Genomic DNA, 11,358 nt, shown 5'->3' with positions numbered 1-11,358 from the left:
TACCCTCCCTGGGTCCTTAGATACACACTGCCTGCTGTCCTTTCTTCTCTTTTGTCTTATAACTGTTCACCTGTAGATCATTCTTACTTCAGTGGGGTATAAACTCGTGAAGTGAAAGACTATGAGTGACTTTGCTTTTGGAACCACCGTTTGGGAGCTGACTTCCAAAGCACCTGCAGCTGTGGACTCTGCAGTTACTTTGAATGAATGCTTTCTGCCACTTCAGGTCCTAAACACATATACACAGTGAGGGTGAAAATAAAACAAGACTAGAGTTGATCTAGAGTCAGACTCAGTTCAGTTCAGTCACTCAGTCATGTCCGACTCTTTCTGACCCCATGAACCGCAGAACGCCAGGCCTCCCTGTCCATCACCAACTCCCAGAGTCCACCCAAACCCGTGTCCATTGAGTTGGTGATGCCATCCAACCATCTCATCCTCTGTCGTCCCCTTCTCCTCCTGCTTTCAATCTTTCCCAGCATCAGGGTCTTTTCAAATGAGTCAGCTCTTCGCATCTGGTGGCCAAAGTATTGGACTTTCAGCTTCAAAATTAGTGCTACCAATGAACACCCAGGACTGATTTCCTTTAGGGTGGACTGGTTGGATCTCCTTGTAGTCCAGGGGACTCTCAAGAGTCTTCTCCAACACCACAGTTCAAAGGCATCAATTCTTCGGCTCTCTGCTTTCTTTATAGTCCAACTCTCATATCCATACATGACCACTGGAAAAACCATAGCCTTGACTAGACGGACCTTTGTTGACAAAGTAATGTCTCTGCTTTTTAATATGCTGTCTAGGTTGGTCATAACTTTCCTTCCAAGGAGTAAGCATCTTTTAATTTCATGGCTGCAATCACCATCTGCAGTGATTTTGGACCCCAGAAAAATATAGTCAGCCACTGTTTTCACTGTTTCCCCATTTATTTGCCATGAAGTGATGGGACCGGATGCCATGATCTTAGTTTTCTGAATGTTGAGCTTCAAGCCAACTTTTTCACTCTCCTCTTTCACTTTCATCAAGAGGCTCTTTAGGCTCAGATCCTGACGGCGCAGCAGCCCGCAGCCTCAGCCAGAGAGTCCCAGCCGCTTTCAATGGAGGAGAAGCCCGGCCAGCCACAGTCTCAGCACCATCACAGCCACCACCATCCGCACCATCACCCCCAGCAGCAGCAGCAGCCGCACCACCATCACCATTATTATTTCTACAACCACAGCCACAACCACCATCACCACCACCATCACCAGCAGCCTCACCAATACCTGCAGCATGGAGCCGAGGGCAGCCCCAAGGCCCAGCCAAAGCCGCTGAAACATGAGCAGAAACACGCCCTCCAGCAGCACCAGGAAACGCCGAAGAAGAAAAGAGGCTACGGTGAACTAAATGGTAATGCTGGAGAAAGAGAAATGTCTTTAAAGAGCCTGGGTTCTGAGGAAGCTACCAACCCTATTTCCAGGGTCCTCAATGGCAACCAACACGTTGTAGACACTAATCTGAAGCAGACTGTAAAGTCCAGCACCTTTGGGAAAGCAGGAATTAAAACCAGGAATTTTATTCAGAAAAACAGTATGGACAAAAAGAATGGGAAGTCTTATGAAAATAAATCTGGAGAGAACCAATCTATAGACAAGACTGATACTGTAGCAATTCCAAATGGTGTTCTAACAAATAATTCTGGCTATATTACTAATGGTTATATGGGCAAAGGAGCAGATAATGATGGTAGTAGATCTGAGAGCGGATATACCACTCCTAAAAAAAGGAAAGCTAGGCGCAATAGCGCCAAGGGTTGTGAAAACCTTAATTTAGTGCAGGACAAAATAATGCAACAAGAGACCAATGTCCCAACCTTAAAACAGGGACTTGAAACTTTCAAGCCTGACTACAGTGATCAAAAGGGAAATCGAGTAGATGGTTCAAAGCCTATTTGGAAGTAGGAAACTGGGCCTGGAGGAACAAGTCGAGGAAAACCTGCTGTGGGTGATATGCTGCGGAAAAGCTCTGATATTAAGCCTGGTGTGAGCAGCAAAAAGTTTGATGATCGGCCCAAAGGAAAGCATACTTCTGCTGTTGCCTCCAAAGAGGACTCGTGGACCCTGTTTAAGCCACCCCCAGTTTTTCCAGTGGACAATAGCAGTGCTAAAATCGTTCCTAAAATAAGTTATGCAAGCAAAGTTAAGGAAAACCTCAACAAAACTGTACAGAACTCTTCTGTGTCACCATCTTCATCTTCATCTTCCTCATCATCTACTGGGGAAACTCAGACCCAAGCTTCAAGTCGATTATCCCAGGTCCTTATGTCAGCGCTGAAATCTGTTACTTCGGCCAACTTTTCTAATGGGCCAGTTTTAGCAGGGACTGATGCAAGTGTGTATTCTCCAGGGGGTCAGCCACTGCTAACTACTGCTGCTAATACTCTAACACCCATCTCTTCTGGGACTGATTCAGTTCTCCAAGACATGAGTCTGACTTCAGCAGCTGTTGAACAAATTAAGTCCAGCCTTTTTATCTACACTTCAAATATGCAAACTGTGCTGTTGAGCACAGCTCAAGTGGATCTACCCTCTCAGACAGATCAGCAAAACCTGGGGGATATCTTCCAGAATCAGTGGGGTTTATCATTTATCAATGAACCCAGTGCTGGCCCCGAAACTGTTACTGGGAAGTCATCAGATTATAAAGTGATGGAGGTGATATTTCAAGGGGAATATCCTGCCACTTTGGTTTCACAGGGTGCTGAAATAATCCCCTCAGGAACTGAGCATCCTGTGTTCCCAAGGCATATGAGCTGGAAAAACGGACTAGTCCTCAAGTTCTGGGTAGCATTCTAAAATCTGGGACTACTAATGAGAGTGGAGCCTTATCCTTGGAACCCAGTCATATAGGTGACCTGCAAAAAGCAGACACCAGTAGTCAAGGTGCTTTAGTGTTTCTCTCAAAGGACTATGAGACAGAAAATCAAAATCCTCTGGCGTCTCCTACGAACACTTTGTTAGGCTCCGCCAAAGAACAGAGATACCAGAGAGGCCTAGAAAGGAATGATAGCTGGGGTTCTTTTGACCTGAGGGCTGCTATTGTATATCACACTAAAGAAATGGAATCTGTTTGGAATTTGCAGAAGCAAGATCCCAAAAGGATAATCACTTACAATGAAGCCATGGGTAGTCCAGATCAATGAAGGACCAGACTGCCTATTTGTAACCTTTCTGCAGCATTAGAGCCACCGTTCATGGGGGACACAAGGCTTTTATGCTCCTAGATCTTCAACGCAGCAGAGGAACCATAAGTAGAATCACAGGATAATATATACAAATATATATATATATATACATTATATATATAGTTATTTTTAAAAAGGCAACTGAAAGTAATTAGACTTCTTAAGGAAACAAATTTATTTCAAGAGACTACACATGGTTATTTAATCTCCGGTACTGAATAGATTTGTTTTATTTTGTTTTTAGTTTTTAAGTGTGAATGCAAGTGATTAATGAATATGGACTTATTAACAAGCGTGGTTCTAAAGTTCCTGCTGTCATCACCTTGGGCAACCAATGACCCACTGGAAAGGCAAATCCACTTTAAAAGATCTCTGTATCTTGTTCTGTGACTAAAGTGATACACTAATCACGGGGAACCCAGAATGATTCAACATTTTCCCCCACTCCTCCCTTGATCTTTTGGTTATACTTTGAACCCTGCGAGAATGCTGGATAAAATGCCTTGAAGTTTGCAGGGGTCTTTTTTTTTTTAGTGAATATGATTTGCGTGTCTTGCCAGGAATAAGCAGCCTCTGTGGGGTATTGGGAAATATTTTCTTTGTTTTCTTTTAATTTTTGTGGGGTGGGGGGATAGGGGAGGGCATTGAAGTTCTACAGTTCTGAAGTAGTTGGTGGTACATAGTTTCACTTGGCTTTGGTTACCTATTGGACTTTAGTAAGTAAAAACTTCACGAGTGTCATTTAAACAAAAGTTACAGAACAAACAATTGGCTTTAGATATTTAATCTGGAAAAATCCTCCTGTGCCTATGTTCTAACATAACTGTGTTAAGTGGGAGCAAAAATGTATTCTGCTTTTCAACTGTAGGTGCTCCAGACTTGCTCTCTGTCACTAACACTAAATGTGCTATTTTTCTTGTTTTTCATCAAACATCTGAAGAGAAACTTCTGTACCTTTCTGTAAATTCTTTTTAATGTCTCAGAAATCTAAAAGGGGAAGAAAAAAGTCCATGAAAATTAAAACTTCATGTTTTTAGCCAGTGAGGAGGTAATAAACCCTGCCTATAGAAGATGTGTTTTCATGCAAACTATACTTCTGAGCTTATTAGCTTCTAATTATATCTTAATAAATATATTTTATTACTAGAAAGAAAAAAAAGAGGCTCTTTAGTTCTTCTTCACTCTCTGCCATAAGGGTAGTGTCATCTGCATATCTGAGGTTATTGATATTTCTCGCTGGAATCTTGATTCCAGCCTGTGCTTCTTCCAGCCCAGAGTTTTTCATGATGTACTCTGCATATAAGTTAAATAAGCAGGGTGACAATATACAGCCTTGACGTACTCCTTTTCCTATTTGGAACCAGTCTGTTGTTCCATGTCCAGTTCTAACTGTTGCTTCCTGACCTGCACACAGGTTTCTCAAGAGGCAGGTCAGGTGGTCTGGTATTCCCATCTCTTTCAGAATTTTCCACAGTTTATTGTGATCCACGCAGTCAAAGGCTTTGGCATAGTCAATAAAGCAGAAATAGATGTTTTTCTGGAACTCTCTTGCTTTTTCCATGATCCAGCGGATGTTGGCAATTTGATCTCTGGTTCCTCTGCCTTTTCTAAAATCAGCTTGAACATCTGGAAGTTCATGGTTCACATACTGCTGAAGCCCGGCTTGGAGAATTTTGAGCATTACTTTACTAGTGTGTGAGAAGAGTGCAATTGTGCCGTAGTTTGAGCATTCTTTGGCATTGCCTTTCTTTGGGATTGGAATGAAAACTGACCTTTCCCAGTCCTGTGGCCACTGCTGAGTTTTCCAAATTTGCTGGCATATTGAGTGCAGCACTTTCACAGCATCATCTTCCAGGATTTGAAATAGCTTAACTGGAATTCCATCACCTCCAGTAGCTTTGTTCGTAGTGATGCTTCCTAAGGCCCACTTGACTTCACATTCCAGGATGTCTGGCTCGAGGTGAATGATCACACCATTGTGATTATCTGGGTCGTGAAGTTCTTTTTTGTACAGTTCTGTGTATTCTTGCCACCTCTTCTTAATATCTTCTGCTTCTGTTAGGTCCCTCCCATTTCTGTCCTTTATTGAGCACATCTTTGCATGAAGTGTTCCCTTGGTATCTCTAATTATCTTGAAGAGATCTCTAGTCTTTCCCATTCTGTTGTTTTCCTCTATCTCTTTGCATTGATCACTGAGGAAGGCTTTCTTATCTTTCCTTGCTATTCTTTGGAACTCTGCATTCAAATGGGTATATCTTTCCTTTTCTCATTTGCTTTTCGCTTCCCTTCTCTTCACAGCTATTTGTAAGGCCTCCTCAGACAGCCATTTTGCTTTTTTGCATTTCTTTTTCTTGGGGATGGTCTTGATTCCCATCTCCTGTACAATGTCACGAACCTCTGTCCATAGTTCATCAGGCACTCTGTCTGTCAGATCTAGTCCCTTAAATCTATTTCTCTCTTCCACTGTATAGTCATAAGGGATTTGATTTAGGTCATACCTGAATGGTCTAGTGGTTTTCTCCACTTTCTTCAATTTCACCCTGAATTTGGCAATAAGGAGTTCATGATCTGAGCCACAGTCAGCTCCTGGTCTTGTTTTTGCTGACTGTATAGAGCTTCTCCATCTTTGGCTGCGAAGTATATAATCAATCTGATTTTGGTGTCGACCATCTGGTGATTTCCATGTGTAGAGTCTTCTCTTGTGTTGTTGGAAAAGGGTGTTTGCTATGACTAGTGCATTCTCTTGGCAGAACTCTATTAGCCTTTGCCCTGCTTCATTTTGTACTCCAAGGCCAAATTTGCCTGTTACTCCAGGTGTTTCTTGACTTCCTACTTTTGCATTCCAGTCCCCTATAATGAAAATGACATCTTTTGGGGATGTTAGTTCTAGAAAGTCTTGTAGGTCTTCATAGAACTGTTCAACTTCAGCTTCTTCAGCATTACTGGTCAGGGCATAGACTTGGATTACCGTGATATTGAATGGTTTGTCTTAGAAATGAACAGAGATCATTCTGAGTTGAGTATAGCAAGTAGTTGGGTGCATTCCAAATGACCTGAATCAGAGAGCTGGAAAGGACATTAAAGATGATCTAACTGACTTCCTTATTTTGCAACCTGTGGATCAGAAGCTGAGTGTGTGTGTGTTTTAGGAGCCAAACTGGTCTAGATGCCAGGTTTCCACGTGTCCAAAACAGAGTCCTCTCTCTGCCCCCTCTCTGCTGCAAAACCTTTGAGGGGTTCCTGAAGGAAGCTCACTAATAGTTGTGAGTCTTTGAAAATGAATAAAACCTCCATTTTTCTTAAAACATAGAGATGGACTAAGTGATTTCTGAGGGTTCCTTCCAGCCCAGGGTGGGAATCAGTTTTCCTGTAATTCTCACTTTGGGGCGTTCTTTGGAAGCATGGCTGCTGCAATTGTGCCATCTAGTGATGTGATGTAGGTATTGCGCCACCAGCCAAATACCTTATTGCACTTTTCTATTAATAAACGCTGCAGAGAAAAGCAGCTGAGTGAAAAGAGCATTAAGTCTCCTCCCTACTCTTGCCTTGGCTCGTTCCCTCCGGCAATGGGAACTTTAAAGGAAACTCCCCAACCTCTCTGACCTGAAGCATAAAACTTTCTCCTCAGCATCTGTCTGCAGGGTTTAGGGTGGGAAGGTAGTGGCACTGGGGGCCGTGTTTCCTGTACCAGTCTCTGGGAGGCACGATGCCCAGCCTATGGGTACATTCAGTCATCCTCCGTGCTCCACAAAAGCTATTTTCCCATGTCCATCACTTGCCATCGCCCTGTCAGGATGGTGCCACGTCTAGCTCCAGGCTGGAGCCTTCCTTCAATCCACCCAAGAGCTGGGACACCCCTTCCTTCCTCCGCCCACCCTTATTCACCCTCCTGCGGTGCCCCCTTCTCAAGTCCACGGTCAGCCAGCCTGCAGGGTGAGAGAAGGAACCACAGGGGGCGCAGTCCTGTTCCTGTAAGTTACATGGTCTGCAGTGGGACTGAATTGTGTCCCCAAAATTCATATGGTAAAGCCCCTAGTCTCCAGTGTGATGGTACTTGGAGGTAAAAACCTTTGGCAATTATGTTTTGGTGAAGTCATGAGAGTGGAGCCCTCATAAGGGGATTAGTTTGTCTCTCTGACTCTCTCTGGGAGAAGGCAATGGCACCCCACTCCAATACTCTTGCCTGGAAAATCCCATGGACGGAGGAGCCTGGTGGGTTGCAGTCCATGGGGTTGCTAGGAGTCGGACACGACTGAGCAAATTCACTTTCACTTTTCACTTTCATGCACTGGAGAAGGAAATGGCAGCCCACTCCAGTGTTCTTGCCTGGAGAATCCCAGGGATGGGGGAGCCTGGTGGGCTGCCGTCTTAGCAGCAGCAGCAGCTGACTCTCTCTTGCTTGCTTGCTCTCTTTCCCTCTCCCCTTTTTTCTCTCCGTTAGGATTCAGCAGGAAATTAGCCACCTGGAAGCCAGAAAGAGGCCTTACCAGAACGCAATCATGCTTGCACTTTGATCTCAGACTCCAAGTCTCCAAATCCATGAGAAATCAATGTCTGTTATTGAAGCCACTCAGTCTGTAGTGTTTTGTCCTAGCAACCCAAGCAGACCAAGACATGGTCTGAGTCCCGGTTTGAAGTATTGGAAGTCAGTCCATTCAAAGAAAATCTTGCAGATGGGTCAGTTTTACCCATATGTCTTCCCAGATGGGATGAGTGTTGAGCCTTATTGATGGGCTGGCCAGGAGGAAGCTGTGTGTGTGTGCTTAGTCATGCGAACCCATGGACTACAGCCTGCTAGGCTCTCCCACGAGATTCTCCAGGCAAGAATACTGGAGTGGATCGCCATTCCTTTCACCAAGGATCTTCCCAATCCAGGGATTGAACCTGGGTCTCCTGCATTGCAGGTGGATCCTTTACCATCTGAGCCACCAAAAAAGCTGAGGAGGAGGCTAGGGCAGGGAAAAGATGACTAGGAGCACAAGGGTTCTTGTGTCTTCAAATGAGTAAGCTGAATACCATAAGGAGCCCAGTGAGCCATACCAGTTCCTGAGGAGGTTCACCAAGTAGGAAATGCTTCCAGAACTAATCCCTCAGGAGCCGAGGTGGCTGATCCAGAACAGCCATCAGGACTGTGAGTAGAGATCACAGTGCAATGTCACAAGATAAAAGGAGTCTGGGTCCAAGGACTTTGTGCAGAACGGCTGGACAACCAACCCTTCAGTGGGAGGGGAAAATGTACTTTTTGTGTCTTTTAAGCCACTGTCTTTTAGTCTCCGTAACCCACAGCCAAAGATAATCATAACTGATATTGCATTCAATAAGTGTTGGCTGTTATCTGTCACATGATCACAACCATTTAATGTCTGTCTTCCCACTGGATTGTAAGCTCCATGAGGGCAGGAGCTCTGTGTCTGCCCAGTTAAGTGTATCCTCAAGGCCCAAGCCAGTGCCATACACACAGCCGGCACTCAGTAAGTGTCTGTCAGATAAGTCTGTGACCCCCTTTCCTGCCCTCTTCCTCCCTGAACCTGAGTACCAGCCTTGTGTCATCTTTTCCACTAAGGTCTCACTTAAAGCCCATTAAGAAAGATCATCCCAGTCACATGTCGCTTCCTCTTGGTGCAGGGCCCTTGGAAATCACAGTGTGTGTGACATGGCAGAAGTTGTCCTGCTGGTGTTGTTCTGTGTGGTGGTCATTCTGTGGTTAGTCCCTGGATGCTTACGTCCTTGCTTAACTGCACGGTAATTGACTTTGGAGGGGAAAACACTTTCAGTTTTTAATCATTGGGAGCTTGGCCCCAATTCCTCCTAAATGTTTACAGCAGACAATAAATACTTCATGGAGAAAGAAAGGGAGGGAGGGAAGGTGGCAGGGAAGAAAGGAAAAGGGAGTGAGGAAAACCCGACAAGGCCCCAACACTGAGGAGGAATGCTGGCATTTCAAGTCGGGGAGAGTGACTCTTAAAAAGGAGAAATAGGGACTTCCCTGGCAGTCCAGTGGTTAAGACTTCATCTTCTAATGTAGGGCATGTGGGTTTGATCCCTGGTTGGAGAGCTAAAATCCCACATGTCTCATGGCCAAAAAGCCAAAACATAAAACAGAAGCAGTATTGTAACAAATTCAATAAAGATTTTAAAAATGATCCACATAAAAATCTTAATTAATTAATTAATTAAAAAGGAGAAATAATGGGGTGTTCCCTGGTGGCCTAGTGGCTAGGATTCCAGGCTTTCACTGCCATGGCCCGGGTTCAATCCCTGATTGGGAATCTGAGATTATCCGGCAATAAAATAAATAAAAATTAAAAGGAGAAATAAGTAAGGCCCAAAACGATCAAGCAGAATGGTAGGGATAATACAAGAGAGAAGCTCCCAAGAGCCTAACTTGAAAAAAATTTCAAAGGCCAATTGATGTGTGTCGAAAAATGGGAAAATTGGGGATTCTGGGGACCTGGGTTCATGGGTCATTAGCTGTGACCTTGGGTGAGTCAAGTCTCTCCTAAGGAGCCATTGCCTTACTTTTACAATTAGCAGGTCTGACTCAGTCAGTGGTCTTCTGGTTGTGCCCTAAGGAGCCCAGGTAGAGACTCAAGACACAGGCATCCATCCCTCACTCCTCAGCTGGAGAATCTCTGCTCCATTCGGTTCATGCATTGGCTTCTGCACAGAATTTAGTTTGAGTAAAAGGCTATGGAGCCAAGACTTCCCTGCTGGTTCAGTGGTTTAAGACTCTGCTCCCAATGTAAGGGGCCTGGGTTCAATCCCTGGTCTGAGAACTAGATCCTATATGCCTCAGCTAAGAGCCCATGAATGGTAATAGCCACAACTACGACCCAGCACAGCCAAGTAAATAAATAAACAATTTTTTAAAAGGCTATGGAGCTACAACCACGTTTGAAAACCACTGGAGTCAATGACCCCTATCACAACTACATAAAGATCTCAAGTTTTATGATTCAACAGGTCTCTCCCATCACTGGAGCCCCTTCCTCACAGAAGAAAAGATACACATGGGCCTTGGTCTCATCTTCCCAACCAGACTTTAAATTCTGAGGAGGCTGAGTTTGGGCTCATGGTTCTCAGCTTCCCGTGACAACTTCCCTTTTGGGCTCATGGACTCTCAGCCTTGGCTGGACTTATAAAGGGTGTTTCACAAAGTTCTGCAGCTGGATGCCGTGAGAGGGCAGCAGAAAGGCTGTGAGAGGAGGAGGGTCTAATCCACCTTGGGGGCTCTCAGGGATGTGGGGACCCCCATCCAGGGGGTTCTGCTCATATGTGTGTCTCTCATTTCATGACCTGGTCTGTCCCCTTCTCAGTCTCTGGTTTCTTGTCTCTCCTTTTCCCAGCTGCCTCCTGCCACACCCCTGCCTGCCCAGCCTGAGGTCTGTGCTCCCTCTGAAGCCTTGATGCTCTCCCTGATGCAGAGTCCTGTATGGAGTCCTGGATGTGGCCAGGGAGTCAGTGAGATGCCCAGAACAAGCAGGGCTGAATCAGGCATCAGGGGCCTTGCTCTCAGGGGAAGAGACACCTAAGGGGCCCATATGAAGATACACGGACTGGGACTTCCCTGGTGGCCCAATGATTAAGACTCTGAGTTTCCAATGCAGGGGACAGGTGCAAGTTAGATCCCTAGTCAGGGAACCAGGATCCCATATGCCATGTGGCGTGATCAAAAGTTACAAGAACCATAAACAAAATGTGGTACCTGCACACATACAATGGAACACTATTCCTCCTTAAAAAAGAAGGGAATTCTCACACTACAACACAAATGAACCTTGAAGACATTACGTGAAGTGAAATAAACCAGTCACAAAAAGACAAATACACTATGACTCCACTCATATGAGCTGTCTAGAGTAGTCAAATTCATAGATCCAGGAAGTAGAATGGTGGTCGCCAGGGATTGGAGAGAGGGGGAAATGGGGATTTATTGTTTAATGGATATAGAGTTTCAGTTTTATAAGATGAAAAAGTTCTGGAGACTTGCTACACACCAATGTGAACACACTTAACATTGCGGAACTGAACACTTAAAAACTGTTAAGATGGAAAATTGTATATTATGTGCTGCAAGAATACTGGAGTGGGTTGCCATTTCCTTCTCCAGGGGATCTTCCCAACCCAGGGATTGAATCCGG

At 44.8% G+C, this 11,358-nt stretch overlaps 1 pseudogene; it reads left to right on the top strand.

Moving 5' to 3' along the window:
* Nucleotides 1-1,041: 1,041 nt before the first annotated feature.
* Nucleotides 1,042-3,344, top strand: LOC113877897 (annotated as a pseudogene).
* Nucleotides 3,345-11,358: the final 8,014 nt, after the last annotated feature.

This window comes from Bos indicus x Bos taurus, chromosome 19 (assembly GCF_003369695.1).
Source record: "Bos indicus x Bos taurus breed Angus x Brahman F1 hybrid chromosome 19, Bos_hybrid_MaternalHap_v2.0, whole genome shotgun sequence".
Lineage (NCBI taxonomy): Eukaryota > Metazoa > Chordata > Mammalia > Artiodactyla > Bovidae > Bos > Bos indicus x Bos taurus.
Note: the sequence above shows the minus strand (reverse complement) of the source record. Positions and strands in the feature narration are given on the sequence as shown.